General features: G+C 36.1%; 2 protein-coding genes across 6 annotated transcripts in view; one reads left to right on the plus strand and one right to left on the minus strand.

Moving 5' to 3' along the window:
* LOC128265124 (uncharacterized) overlaps positions 1–15,923 on the plus strand; it is a 190,890-nt gene that overhangs the window by 157,620 nt on the left and 17,347 nt on the right. For 4 of the 5 annotated variants that reach the window (XM_053000946.1, XM_053000949.1, XM_053000947.1 and 1 more), the window contains one exon: positions 11,924–12,019. The exons of the other annotated variant lie outside the window; for it this stretch is intronic. The gene's annotated coding sequence lies outside the window, so the exon portion shown is untranslated. The remainder of the gene's footprint in view (positions 1–11,923; positions 12,020–15,923) is intronic. 5 annotated transcript variants of the gene reach the window in all.
* The window catches only part of LOC128265129 (uncharacterized), a 175,897-nt gene that overhangs the window by 129,986 nt on the left and 29,988 nt on the right, over positions 1–15,923 (minus strand). The window lies entirely within an intron of this gene.

Raw genomic sequence — 15,923 nt, forward strand, 5'->3', positions numbered from 1 at the left:
TGGCGAATTCCGGATTTACAAAAGGGGAGTTGTATGAAATGCTTGTGGGGACCGATTTGCATAAACGCTTTATTATATGCCATTATCATAGACATTTTTAGTTGTGTTTATTCGAGCGAGCAACACCTTCACTTTCGACGGTTTGTTGTTTTGTTTAATTTAGTGTTGTTTTGCTGTTTGCTGTTTGTTTTGGAGTTTTTGCGTTTTTCTCCCCTTCCCAAACTCCAATCCCCAATGTTTTGTTGTGTCAACAATTTGCTGCTAAACACACGACGACGAGTCCCACAAATTGGATGTCTGTGGGTTATTTCCGGCTGGCCATCATCATCGTTTGGTGATTTTGTGGTGGGAACTCGAGACTGGGAGTGGGAAATTCAGTGTCCCTCGAATTTCGTGGGTTATTTTACTTTTGGCACCTGCTGTGAGAGGGCACGCCTCAATTTTTTGTGCCTGTTTTTGGTCACTCTTTGGCAATGTGTCCCCAACACACACGGCATAAGGCATAAGGCTGCCATAAATCATGGACAAAAATCGAGTGGAGGGCGTGTCTCAAGGCAATTCAACGCCAATTCAACTCACAGCGCCGTTGTGCGTTTACTCAAACTAATTACGCGTCAATTAAAAAGATACGAACACATAGTAAAACCGTAGCCACACAACGACATTCCATTCCGTTCCCCAAACGTTTCAATTTTAGAATTGTCGCCGTGAAAGTTGCTCGACCTTTTGCGTTTTTGCGGAAATCAATGTGCGGCATATTTTATTGTCCAAATTTACAATTAATCGAATATAAATTAACACCTTAATTTACGGTGATTATTGATTGAAAAAAGGGGTTAAGAAGAGGTTTTCGGTGGGTACATCATTAACGAATATGCTAATTTCGCGGCTGCGGCTGTGGCTGCGGCTGCTGATTTAAACGTCTACATCCTATATTTAGCTGATGAGCAGCGTAAATTCCTCATCGAAACTGAAACTGAGTCATGGTAATTTCGTGGAATTTTACGCTGTTTTACAAACGAGGGATTTATTGGATGAATACACAATGAAATACGTTTGCAAATTTCGTAGGCAACTCAGGTTCGATAGAATGTTAAAATCTTCTATGAAAAGAGAACGGAACAATTTGTCCATCTAAAATAACTGTTTCCCATGGACTATAACCCAGATTAGCCAAGAGGTTCAGATATATTTTCCCCTCTACCCTCTGCCCAATCAATTGATTGATTATGAAAATGCTACACATAAACATAATCAATGATGATGATGACGACGATGATGATGATACATGATGAACTGTTACGGTGTTTATTTATTTGTTCAATAAAACGCTGCAAAAGAAGATAAATGCCACGATACGGAAGACAAAGGAAGAAACCGTAACCATTATTATTTATTATTAATATTGTTTACTCTCTCTATCTCTCTCTCTCTGTTTCGGTTGAAGTTTTGATCGAAGGCGGAAATGGCCAGTTGAACTAGATAATTGAAATAGTCCGGGTTGGGGATTTACAAGACCATATACGAAGATGCGCAGAAGGCTGAAAAACTAGTTAAAGTACACCCAATATCAAAAATTGCCATAGAAATTAAACTATTGGGTATGAATATTATTATATATTATATATTATATATTATATATTAAATATTATATATTATATATTATATATTATATATTATATATTATATATTATATATTATATATTATATATTATATATTATATATTATATATTATATATTATATATTATATATTATATATTATATATTATATATTATATATTATATATTATATATTATATATTATAATTAAATGAATGCCACAAAACTATCAAAATAAAAATTATGTAATTAAAAAAAAAATCCTTAGCCTACAGTTTTTTTTTGGGTTAAAAAATAAATTAAAAAGTACAGTGTTTGTATTATTAGGTTTTAATTGTAAATTGGGTGTAATTTAGTTTATAAGACGGGAAAACTAAAATGTTATAACTATTCTAAAGTCATCAACTGAGTGCGGTAATTAAAACAGTAAGCTCGCACGTAGCTTTATTTATATCCATTAATTATATATGCGCAACAAAACTAATTTACATAGATCAGATAAACCTCAGGGTCAGATTGTTTCGAAAGATACGCAGACTTAAAAAACTGTAAACTTTCAACTGTTTTGCATCCCCAAAAATCTTCAATATGAATGAGGAATTACCTCCTACGTCTTAAAATTTGTATAACAACTTATCATTTTTCGTGAAAAATGTGTCTTTTACTTATCGTTCATTGAATTTAAATAGTTCTTAGATAGGGCGAAAACTAAGATAGATGTTTATTATTTTATTAACATAAATGTAAGTCTGATATCGCTTATCTATATATGAATATATATTTTTGGCAACGATCATTGAACTTTTATTGTTTCCCTGTTCTGATTTGCATTAAACGTTTGCGTTTTTCTTTATTAAATTGCGGACAATGAACTAAGTTAAATGGTTTAGGTGGTTGAACAATAATTGATAACTTGTTTTGAATCTTATTAACTGATTTGATTTATGATAAGAGAGGGGTGCGCTTAGCTCAGTACTATGAATCATATATTTGAGTCCACTCAAGGGATTTCATTTCTAACTCTCTTCTTGGAATTCCGGGGAATTCTTCGGGCTTCTTTGCTTTGAATCATTCAATTAGCTGCAACCGGCTGCATTGAGGTGAAATTGCAATTTGTTGCTCTTGTTTATGTTGTTGTTGCTGCTGCTACTGCTACTGCTGTTGTTGAACTTGTTACAGTTCAAATTAACATTTTTATTGAGCGTGGCCGGACCGGATTTTCTTTCTTTTTCTCTCACTCACTGCGTGTGTGTGTGTGTGTGTGTGCCGTATTGGTTCGTATTTGTATCTGTGTTTTTCTGTTTCAAAAATCTCTGTCTGTGCTTGTGTTTTGGAGTGGGACGCGTGCTGCAAAAATGCTGACCGGTGGCCATGTGAAACCGAAAACCGGCTTGACACGTTGCCAAAGTCAGTGGTTTTCTAACAAAATGCCGGTGGCGCGAATTGCTGGCGACTTTTACAGCGCACGAAACTCTACGTCTGCGTTTGCGTTGCTTCCATTAAACTTGAACTTGTCCAGCGATGCGTGGCGATTTCAGGTAACTGATCGCCGTCTCAAAAAAAAAATAAAAGTCAGATAGCTGGCCATCTAGTGACCCTACTCAAGTGTCTCAGGTGCGCATAGAGTTCATTGGAAAACTTTCAAGTGCAATCGGGGCTTGGATTGGATTGGGTAACCAGCCCGACAACGAGAAACTTTGAATTTTGAGTGGTTCGTTGGATAGACAGTGGTTGTTCGTTGGCTTGCATTCCCTTGAACTGTTCACTTCTCGATGAGTGAATAAGTTTACACTTTTCTCTACTCAAATTAAAACTTTTTTTAAAGTAAAATAAATTGTGACAAGCATCACATTTCATGCAACCACAAGTACCATTTCAATATATTCTCTTGCATACAAATTTTAAATGGTGATGCGCAGCCAACTTAACTTAATCCTCTATGAATAAGGTGGCAACGCCAGACCCTTAACAAATAATTTACGGCGAATTGAAGTTAAATTCTTTTCACCTTATAAAAGGTCATTAACTGTTTTTGTCTTTATTCAGTGTCATTGTTAACAAGCTTTCCTATTTTTTTTTTGCCGTTAGTAAAAGTACTAATAATAATACTAACAGAGATGCCAGACATGTATGTAAATTAAGTAGGGACTTAATTTTAAACGTTTGGGATCTCTGCTGATACTATTTAATGAATTCGTCTGTATTGCATTTAAGAATTCATGAAAATTGTAGCATAAACTTGGTAACAGAGAATTTTTTTGTTTTTTTTTTTTTTGTTATTGCTGCAGTTAGTTTGACCATCTAGTGACCAGATTCAAGTGTCTCAGGTGCGCCTGGAGTTTACTGAAAAACTTTCGAGTGCAACCTCCGACAACAAGAACCTTTGAATGATTCGTTAGTCAAACTTGGCACTACAAGTGTGGTTGGTTACATTCAAGAGGGCACATTGGCTACTTGATTGACATGTCCTGCTGCAAATGATGCCCATTGTACAGCGAAGACAGTGAAGACAGCGAAGACAAAGTTTCCCGAGACGGGACAACTTCTCGGATAGAGCTCATCCGAGACCAATAGCTTGAGGAGCTTCTCTCTCGCAAATTACGCTTCTGCCAGCTCAGGATCAATTTAGAAGCAACCTTTGCTCAAACAACAAAAAAATATAGTTGCGTAAACTTTGCTCTGGCAATGCAAACACAAGCTCCTGTTGCAGGTTCTTGCAGGGAGGCAGCCCCAAATTCGGGTTCATATTCATACCTCAATTACCCTGGGGCCCAAAAAGCTAAGTTTCGTCAAAGTAAATTTGCAATTTATGGCTTATGAAATGCACTTATCCATCGCAAAAATCTGGCATCTGCCATCTACAATCATTGCCTCGTTGCCCGAAGGCGATTGAACTTTGCGAATTCGGGTTCGAATTTCGAGGCGAAAGTCGTCGAAGATTCAATGCTGCTTGCTGCTGACTCTTACTTGTGTCAATTTTGGTCAACGCTTTCGCAGTGCGCCAAATGAAGACTTTACAATGTAAAAGTCTGTGAGAAACCGAAACCCGTTGGCGGAACAAAAGACCCCGCTGATCGATCGATCGATGATGTAGAGGCCAAAATACGAAAGACTTTCTCAGTCCGATGACCGGAGCTATGCGATCGATTGATTAATTGCCGGCGGAAAAAAAGACAAGCTCTGTGACAGATTATAGGGCCAAAAGTGAACCGCAAACCACACAACCACCTACACCACGACCCCCATTTCACTTATGACAAATCTATTGGAAGGCAAAATCCAAATCCAAGTGTCCATTCTTTCATTGTGGTCTTTAGTAATTTCCAATTTTAGTATCTGAAAATGTATGTTTAATTTCAGCCATGTTAAACTTAAATATTTTATGCATGTTAAATAAATATAATCCATTTTAACTTAATATTATTATTAATATGCATTGTCTTTTATATTATGATGTTATATTTAATTTGAATATGAAATATACAATTTTCGATTCAATTTATTTACACTATTTTATTTTTTTTGTATCAGCGTAGTAGATGTATGGGATGTTGTATGTTTTTTTTTTTTGCAGACTACTGTTTAAAGAAGGTTTGCTGGCTATTAAATTTACGGATTTGCTAGTGTATAGCAAATAGCTTATATTTATATACACATTTATTTTTAGAAAGATTTTACTATTTAAGGTTTTATATGTACATTCCAAGTCTATGACTAGTTACTACATAAAATATAACCCCTCAACAAGTTAAAAAAAAAAAGTGTACTTTTCTGCCCTTTCCCTACATTTATTTCTGCTTTCTGGATGCATTTGGCTGCACTCTAATTACATTTCAAGTGTGGCCAGGCAAACTTATTATCATCATCATGGTCAGTCTTTCCGAAATGAAGAAGAGGCAAAAGCAGAAGAAGAAGCACCCTTGACTGTGCACTCAAGCATACGACTTTGTTTTCTAATTTGGCTTTAACCTTTTTGACCAACGCAGACAGTGAAAAAAGACCATAATAAAAGAGGCAACAAAAAAGAAAAAAAAAGAAAAAAAATGTACAAAAAAAGAGGGGTAAATGGACCTAGACTTTACCTTGAATTATATATTTTTCTTTTTTCAATGCTGATTTCTCAGGTCATCTCAACTGACACGACGCGACGCCCCCTTTTCAACAATCTAGATATACTTATTGTATATTTTAAGAGAAGTTCCTGAAAGGCAAATGAAAAATTCGCGAATCATTTGTCATGAGTTCAATTTAAGTTTGTTTGCAATTGCAGCTGAGCAATTTCTCTGCGCTTTTCCAAAAGTTTTTCTCGCCTTGTGTGCGTTGCAAGTTTTCATCGCGTTTGATTGCGATTCGGGAGGCGTGGCCATCTGCCATTCAATTGCAATTTACGATTAACTGGGAACCATTTTTCCAAGAGCAAAAACTTCTGAACGAACCATGAACGAAAGTGTTTATTTAAGTGGAGAAAACTTCAGCGATCTCGCCATGAATTAAGCTTCAATAATAATTGCTTTAGACAAATAATAATTGCATAATAAGTTTACTGAAATTTGCAAGAAAATTCAGGCTTACAGTAAACCTCTGTTTAAATCGTAATTAAAGTATTTAATTTATTAATGGCAGCTGGTGAATTGTCTTAACAAATGATATATTACATTTCATTGTTAATTAATTTGTTGTTGCAATATTTAAATTGAATGGAATTTATTGAACACGAGTTTGAACAAGCCTGCAGGTATTTATGTCATAACTTAATTAGTTAAATTTAAATTTTGTTCTGACTTGGCAAATAATTTGGATATTTTGATTTTTATTTATTTTATAATTTCATTAAAAATCAATTTGCTTGTACAATATTTGAATTGAATGGAATTTATTGAACTTTAGCTTGTAGGTTTCAACAGTGTATACCTAACCCTAAATTTAATTTAACTTTTGTTTTGACGAGCAAATACCTGGAATATTTTGCGTTTCATTAATGGCTGAAGCAAATTAAGTAAACAGTTAGGCATGCTTTGGGCAAAGCCAAAGTTTGGTGAGCTAACTTTTGTATGTTTTTTTTTTTTTTTTTTGGACGGTTAATGAAGCTGCAGCAGCTTTCATTCTCTGCCTTGCTTTTTTGGACATCTTGCAATTGACCGCATAATAAATTTAAAGAAGCCATTGCAGTTTTAGTTCCTCCTTTTCACTTTCTTCTTGTTCTTGTCATCAAGTTTTAATTTGTTTTAAAACTTTTTGATTGTTTCTGCTGCTGCTGTTGCTGCTGCTGCATCCCCTGTTGCTGTTGGGATGTTGCTGCTGTAGCTGCCGCTGTGTTGCCATGCAAATGCCGCTGCTCTGGGTATTTATTTTCAGTTGGCTTGATTAAAATGCCCTTCGTCTCGCCATTTAAAGTTCCTAATTTCATTTTATTGACACTGGCTGGGCGGAATAACAGCTAAGGGTTTCGTTTTTGTTTTGAAAATTGCCAACAGTTAATTTTGCGGTCATATTATCCCCATTCTGTGTTTAAAATTCCATTTGTAAAGCTCTTCAAAATCTATTTATATAAAGAGTCCGCCAAAATCGATTAATCCGGCCAAAGCCTAAACCAGTAATGTCATTTAATTGGGGTTATAACTATTCTTATTGTATTTACCTGATTTATTAGTATAATTTTAATTTTAATTCCAACCCAATCTTCATTTTTTTCGATTTATAAAACAAGTAATAGCAATATTCTAGAAAATGCTAAAATCCTAACCTTAGATAAGGTACACTTAATATCCAAATAAACAAGTTGTGGTTTTTGCTAAAATGCCCTTAAAATTTTTGTTTTTAATTTTCAATTGCCTATTTTTGGCAAGTCAAAAATGTCTATGATTTTCCCGCCGTGCAGGTCCATACAGTGTTTATTTGAATGCGGCACGTGGCAACGTGCTTTTCCTTGCCGCAGATGCAAACGTCGCTGCTATCGGACACTGGCAACTTAAATAGCAGTGGTGCAGAAATATTACACCACTCAAAATGCAGCAGCAGCAACAAGTCGGTGCACATTAAAAATATATATGCATGTACCCCACTAAAGTATGTGCGCATATATATGCATATATATCTGCCTGATCTGGCTGGAAACACGCGCTGTGAGTCAGCAGCAGCAGAAACATGCCAAAGACCATTCCCCAGCATTCTAATTTATTTATGTTAATGCAATAAAAACACTCAATTTGCTGCACACTCGAAATGTTTTCCATGTTGTGCCCTGCCTGTTGGCTGCACTTAGTTGGCAAAAGCAAAAGCAACAGCAACAGCAATAGCGTTATCGCAGCTACGCGAGCAACACTCGCTGAATAACCTTGTTATTGTTATTTAATTTCCCTTTTTTTATTTTATGTTTACACTTTATACACTTTTTTGTTACATTTCTGTTGCTGGTTGTCAGTCGTCGTTGTTGGTATTGCTTTTGCTTTTGCTATTGCTGCTGGCCGCATGATTTATGGCGTTGGCGGCAGTTTTTCTGCTTGCCAACTCTCGACTCTTGAGTTTTTTTTCCTGCCAACTGCCGCCGCACCGTGGGGAATGTGCCAAGACTTTTGGGTGGAAAGTCCAGCGGGAGATAGTGAAAAGCAGCCCGTGGAAATCCCTCGACTTGGTTTCCTTTTCCTCGAGAAACCCTAAGGAAGGCTGTAGGATTTTTCCGCGACTGAGGTTTTCCCATGCGGCTCTTCACTCTATTCTTTGTATACCCTGCAGGGGGAATAGTAATTTAAGTCAAACGCTTGCAACGCAGTAAAGGAGACATTTCCAGACTCATAAAGTATATACATATATTCTTGATTAGCATCACAAGGAGTTTCGATCCAACCATGTCCGTCTCCGTCTGTCTGGCCGTTCTTCTGATATAAATAAGTTAAGGTTTTAGCCTTGACGTTTTAATTTTTCTTATATATATATATCTAAATCGAGATATAGTGATGGTTTACTATTTCAGAATTACGGCTTTAGTTTTATTTATATCGGAAAAAGCTTCAAATTCAGCGGCTAATCAATAAAGTTTTATAATTAATATTACGCTTACAAATCGAAATATAGTCCTTCGAGTATTTTATCTTCGCCATAGCTTAACTGCAAGGGAATAAGCTTCGGCATGGTACAAATTTTCTTTCCTATTTCGGTATCTTTTGCTGCTGCTTTATTTCACTAGTTGGTCACTGGCGGCATTGGCTTTTATTTTGAGTCACTGTGCGGCTTTTCGACTGGTTCTTGTGGCTGTTGTTGTTGTTGTATTGTCATTGCTGTTGTAAAATGAAATGTCTTGTTCATAGACTGCGCCCACACTTTGCAGTTCATATTTCCCGCTCTGCAACCCCCTTATTCGAGTGTGTCATTTGCATTTGTCATAAATAAAATAAAATAAGCAAAACGAGAAGAAAAATCTGAAAGAAAAGGTCGCGTGGCTTGTTAGACACGGCTTTGCTTGTTTGTGCCTGTGACTGTGACCTGTGACCTGTGACTCCACTGAAAAGTCTCTTCCCGTGTCTTTATTATTTGCCAACTGTGAAGTTTACTATATAAACAACTCTGAGCCCTTCTGTCCTCCAGCCACCACAGTAAGCCACACCACACCACCAGCCATTTAATAAAGTCATTCTATTTGCATTTGAGCCTTTGTCTTGTTATTTATTTGTATTTCCAGGACATGGTTGGTAGCTGCAGATTGCTGCTGCCAAAGCAAGATGCTGCAAAATACTATAGGTGGCTTAAAAAGGGGGTGCTGAATAGGATAGGAGTAGGGAATGGCGTGCAAATGCCATTTTAATTATATTTGGCTTCGGCTGGGTTGTTTTTTCGGTTGTTTGTCGTAGCTGCTTCCTTGCGTTGCGCAAGTTTTTCAATTAAAATTAAATAAAACGACATAAATCATGATGCTGCTGCTGCATAGCTGTCAACTGTTTAGAACTAACAAAAACAGCAGGAACGAACCGAACCGAACCAAACCGAACCGCAAGCAACTTCATTTTGGGCTCAAGGGGGCCACGCTGCGTATGAGCAATCTGCAATCCAGCTAAGCTGCTCTGCTCTGCTCTGCTTTACTCCTTGTTTTTATCCCGTTTTTTTTTGTCCCTTCTTCTTGACACACTGACACTCAGCTGACGGACATTTTATTTTGACTCCTGTCGTACACAGAGAAAAACAAACATTATACTCGTTGTGATGAAATTCCCTATCAATTTGGTATTTTGATGCTTAACGCATAACTTTGATATGTTCAAATAGAGAAAGAAAGCGATAAATTACTCTTGTTTAACACCAATTTATCAATATTGATTGCCCACAAAAAAAAAAATTGTCATAGAAAGTAAACTATTGTTACTTGAATTGTTAACTATTGGGAATGAAAAATATTTCAATAATATGAGTATTAAATCAATAACACGAAAGTATAAAACTAAAACTTTTGTGGTTTAAAACTAAGGCCTTAGACTACAGTTTTAGAATCTTCGGTATATAAATGAAACTAAAAAGTATACGGGTTACATTATTTTTTATTGAATTAATACTTATACTTTCCGTTATTTCATTTATTTATTTATTTATTCGCCAATGGAATAAACCTTATTTGGCTTATCAGCTATTTTAACTCTAAAACTAAATATTAAATAAAAATTAATTTAATAACTTAAATACTGACTGCAGTTTATTTTCAAGACACATTTATTAAAACTGAACTTTAAGTACTTTTTGTTTTGGGAAAATCAAATTGGCACTTGCTTGCTTGTTGGGCATCGGGCCAAAAAAAAAGGGGTGTGGCAGTTGTTGCACTTGTCAACCATCATTAATCAAGCGTCGTACAGCCAGCTGAGAACTAAGTACTGAAAACTGGGAGCTGGAAACTGGAAGCTGAGGGAAGCGAGCCAGCAGGAATCTTTCAATTAAGTTCCATCAGTCCAAACAAATCAGTGTTTGTGCCAGGGCGAAACCAGTTTATTGATAGATTATACGAATATATTTGGTTAGCCAAAATCTAAAAATATTATTTATTACCATTATTGGTGACTCCTTAGTTAAAATGTTCTTATAAGACATTCACATATGATCTTCAAATAAAAGAAAAAAAAAAGGCGAAGTGAATGCAATAAACTATGCAAAAAGCAAATAATGTAAACTGAGATTTTAGTTGTTTAAAAAACAGTTAAAGAAAAATGTAATTAATTTGGTAAATTTAAATATAAAAAAACTTGGTTTTCACAGTTCAAAAGGCTGAAAATTTAATTAATATTAATATTAAAATATGTATTTCACACCTCAATTTTGGGTGGGTTTGCTTGCCAAAAATTGCCTTGCACAACACCCAATAAACAAAAACACCCATATTGTGGAGGTATCATACACTCCCATCAGCTGGTGAACCGAAATAACAACTTTCGACCTTGGGGTGTGGCTGCAATATGGGACTGCAATATTGGATAGATAACGATGGCGACTGCCACCCACTTAGCCGGCAATGGTAACAATCGACCCAGCAGCAGCAGCGGCACAAGCAACTTAAGAGCAGCAGCAACATTACACCAAAAAAAAAGGTTTAGTTTTAATAAGTGTATTCATTCAAAATTAATAATAATATAAACCCTATACTTTTTAGTTTCACTTCTATACGAAAGAGTGGACTCTATGTTTTTATTTTTAACCAAATCAAATTTTATTTTGATACTTTCTTTATATTAATTAAATACTCGTCTTATTAAGCAATTTATCATACCCAATAGTTTAAAATCATGTTACAATAGTTTAGTTTCTATAACAAGTTTGTTTTTTGTTTTGGGTGTACGACTGCGACCCGTGTGTTGTGCACTGTTTTTTATCAACGCCAATTGCAATTGTTTTTAATAATTCACTTTCACTTTTGCCGCCCCCTTTAAAAGTGGGCCAACAAAAGGCAGTGGAGGAAACCTTGAACCACATACCATACACCCGCATATATGGTATACATGTTCATGTGCATATCTGGTGGCTTTTCGCGCCTGAGCCTGCTCTTTTTGCCCTCAATATTTCCCTCTTTGCATATGCGATTGTTGTCTCAATTTCATATATAAAGTATGTATAATATTTTTTCCGTTTTCGACCACTCGAGACACACTGGCAAATAGAATTAATGAGCTTTTTGGAGGTAAACCTTAAACATAAGACAAAAACAATATTTTCAAAGAATCTGTTCTGTTCTGTGACCTTTTGTCTCTTGCTTTTTGCTTTTCTTGCCTTTAAGTCCTATTAAATGAAATCTACCTCGAATTTTCGCAAGCCACTCAACAAGCCTCTCGTGCTTTGTTTCCTTTTCTTTTCAGAAACAGCAGCAACATCAGCAACAGCAGCAGCAGCAACTTCAGACGGTCAGCTGCCCCAGAAAATTCACCGCCTTCGTGGCAAGCGACGTCCATCAGGTGAGCTTTTCCCGCTCCAATTGGGTGAAAAATGAAATCGGGGCTAGGAAAAATCGACAAGATGTCGTAGCCAGGAGTTGTAGATGCTCTAGATATTGCCCACTTGGCCAGGCGACAGAATTGTTGCAATAATTTAAAACGATCTGAAAGTGTTATCTTATCACTGGGATGTGATATACAACTTTGAGTAGCAGAAAAAATTCTGAACTGCATGATGAATATAAAACCATTATAAGACTGTTTTGGTAATCCAACTCATCTTTGTTAGCTCAATAAATGTGTCACAGATTACGGAGCTATTTCTGATTCATCACCAGTTCAACTCTCTTTGCTTTATAAAAAAATAATATTTTTATTATTATTATATTTGAACTGTGATTGATTAGCTAATCATTTTAAATCATGTGGAAATAATGTAAATAACTAATGAGAAATAATATTAACCTAGCCCCAAACTAGACTTAATTTAACAAGATAATGGTCCACTGAGGTACTTATTTGGTGACCCCGATTCAAACACGGCCATTTCACCTTAAGTGCTCTTCATACATAAATCATACTGCGCATTCAGTTATGCACTCATTTCCCGAATTTAATGCGAATGCTTTAGCTGCCACACCAACAAGTAAGGCAAACTCGGGAATATGTTGATGTGTTTAAGCCTATTTATTATATTTTAACTTGCTCAATGTTCCGTTCACTGTGCGCACGCATTTCACTCCTGCCATTTACCTTACCTCACCATCGCCTTGAATCAAACGAAAATGTTTTTCAGAGGACCCCAGTTTTCTGTTCAAGTGGGCATGGACATGCCAACATCAAATATAACAAGAAACAAACAAACAACCAACAACAAACAACCAACCAACAACATGGCAACAACAAACAAGCTCGCTCTCGCATTAAAACGTTTTCGCTTTATCCTGCTGACTGAGCTTTTGGGTTTTTGGGATACCAGATCCCAACAGAGATCCAGGTTGATTTTTTTTTGTTGTTTTTTGGGTTAGTCCGTCAGGCTGGTTCAGTTCGCTTTGATTTTGATTTTACTACGGCCAAGACCGACCTGCCGCCCCAAAAAGTGTATATGCCCCCGGGGCAGTTCGCATTATCGGCTGCCCATTATCTCTGCTCTGGAAATGTTAACCGAGTGCTCCACCAACTTGACTCCTCTCATGCATCATCTAATTTATGGCCTAGACAAAATGACAAAAAGCAGGAGGAAAGTGTGGGGAAAGGGGGTTGCTGCTGTTGCTTTCATTTCATTAATTATGCAGCGAAAAATCAGCAACAGCAGGTGCGCCACAGTTAGAAAATTGGATATGGGTGCGTGACACGAACTTTGGCACAATTTCGAAATTTCGATTTGGCCCATATAAACTTTGTTTTCAAAATACATGGATATAAATTTGTATTATTAAATATTAACGCTGGGATCGAGTTTTTTTGCCCTATAAAGTACATGTGTATATTCTTGGTTGGCATTATTTGAAGAGTTGATATAGCCATGTGCAGCAGACCAAGCTCAGCTTAAATTGTAAAGATTTTTATGATACTTAACTTTATATAACGTTTTAAATCATTTTTGATTAACCCCCAGATTGCAACAGTATACTCTGAAAACACCTAAAAACCCAATATACCTAAAAAAGTAGCTTGTGACCTACATTTTTATAGTTTTAATACCCCAAAAAAAGCCAAATTAACCCTAAAAGTATTAAAGTAAAATGCATCTTAATAATGGTAACCTAAAAATTGTTTTTAATGACTAAAATATAATAAAACGTGCCAAAATTATTATAAAAATCTATGTAACTAAAAATACTTTTAGGTATAATTTGTTTATTTGTTTCATATGGCTTGCCAAAGTTTTCTTCTTTTCTTATTTTATATTATTCTTGGTGTATTTATTGTAGAATTAATGTTTAACTTTTCTTTGGCTATGGCTGCTCGGGGATGCAGTTCTATTCTTATGTCCGCCACTGAAAGTCAAAATTTAACCCGCTAGCGCCGGCATCTTCTCGCTAGACCCCCAAAATAAAAAAAAAAACTCCTTTCAATATCCCTCTCAAAATTTTGTTAGCTGGTCTTGATTTTTGCTGTTTCGTGTTGTGGATTGTTGTTTGTTGTATGCTGTCGCTTTTTCTCTCTGTGTGTGTGTGTATGTGTGCTACGACCACAAAATCTGTTTATGCGCCTCCAGCCAACTCCAGTTGTACGCCACAGCCGCCCCCTTTATTTTTTTTAAAGCATTTTCCAACTCTGTGTGTTGGGGCTGCATTTGACTTTTATATGTGAACTAATTCATGAAAAATGCATGCTGCTGGCTGCCTTGTTGCTCGTTGGCTCGCTTACTTGGCTCCTTGGCTGTTTGGCTGCTCGTGCTCTTGCTTTTTGATTTTTGTGCTTTTTGCTTTTAGCTGTTTGCTTTTTTGCCTTTGGTCTTTGGTCTTAGCAGCGCCCAAATGAAGAAAAACCGGCCACCATAAATCTTTGTCGTCGTCTCTCGCCACTGCACTCGTTTTCCAAACTGCAAATGCGAATTGCGAATTGCGAATTGCGAACGGGGATGTTGTGAATGGCAAATGCTGCGGTTCGGCATTTGCTCCTTTTTAAACTCAAACTCCAACTCAAGCTCAAACTCCCCATCTATTGCATCTTCTGAAAGCCAAAACTCCAGCTCCAAACACCAATCTCCAACCTCCTTCTTCATCCACCATTCGTTCGTTCTGCGGCTTTGTTCGTGTGGCAAATAATTAAATTAAGATTTTTATAGCTTAATTGGATGTTTGTCGTGGAGCTAGCCAAACGAACGACCGCCAAGTGACGAATGGCTTCTCCACCAGAGCCCGTTACATTTCCAAGTTTGCACGAGGAGAAAATGATTCTCGTATTGAGTCATACAAATATTTTACATGCTTCCAACATACAGTTTTTAAAATCATATCATTTTATGTCTTCATATGTGTTTAGAAGCTAGTAAGAACTTTAATTAGAGAGCAAATAGTATTCATTTTGATCACTCACTTAGTTTCAAGATATTAAAGGAATTTTACTTAATATTATATAGAAAGTTTATCAATTTAACTTATAAAGTTTAAGCTAAGAATTTATTAAACGAATTAATTTGTGTTAATCAGCTGGTAAAAACTTTTATGAGAGGGAAACTAGTATTCGTTCAATTTACATTCATGATATTGATAAAACAAATATTAATTTGAAAATATTACAAAACACAAATCTGTTTGTTGCGAACATTTTCCTCAGTGCAGTTGTAAGTTGCAAGTGAAAGGCAACATATTGGGGGTGCTCTTGGGTCTTTGATCTTTTTTACCAGTCTTGTGGTTGTGGGACTCCGCTACAATTGCGATTAGACATTGACAGCTACTACACTCCAATTGAACAGGGAAAAAAATCGGACCATCCAAATCGAACCCAGCAAAGCTTAGGAATTGGTCATTTTAATATGTGTGTTCTACATTTGAAACATTGTTTAAGAATCAAAGGTGCTCAACTTTGATATTTCTTGCGGGTTAACAGCCACAAGTTCCTTGGCATTTTTAAAGCCAGAACCAGAGCCAGAGCCAGAGCCTTGTGTGAAATTCAATATAAAGGTCTTCTTTGTGTTCTGTTCAATACAATGATCCACAAGTGTCTTCCTTTTATGGGCATGACTCTTGTAGTAAAGGTGTGCTTATGAGTAACCTCTATACATGTGTATTCACCTACATTTTTTGCTTCAAGTTCTGTCATTTTGTTTTTTAGTTACCATTGTATTAGAGTACTATACTTTCAAACAAAAAATTTGAAGGAAAGGACACCTTTCCGATTTAAAAAAAATGTTCGATAAAAATTAGAAAACAAAAATCAAATATATGCACGTTGAGAATGACAACGAATCTCATAC

Source organism: Drosophila gunungcola, unplaced genomic scaffold (genome assembly GCF_025200985.1).
Source record: "Drosophila gunungcola strain Sukarami unplaced genomic scaffold, Dgunungcola_SK_2 000095F, whole genome shotgun sequence".
Lineage (NCBI taxonomy): Eukaryota > Metazoa > Arthropoda > Insecta > Diptera > Drosophilidae > Drosophila > Drosophila gunungcola.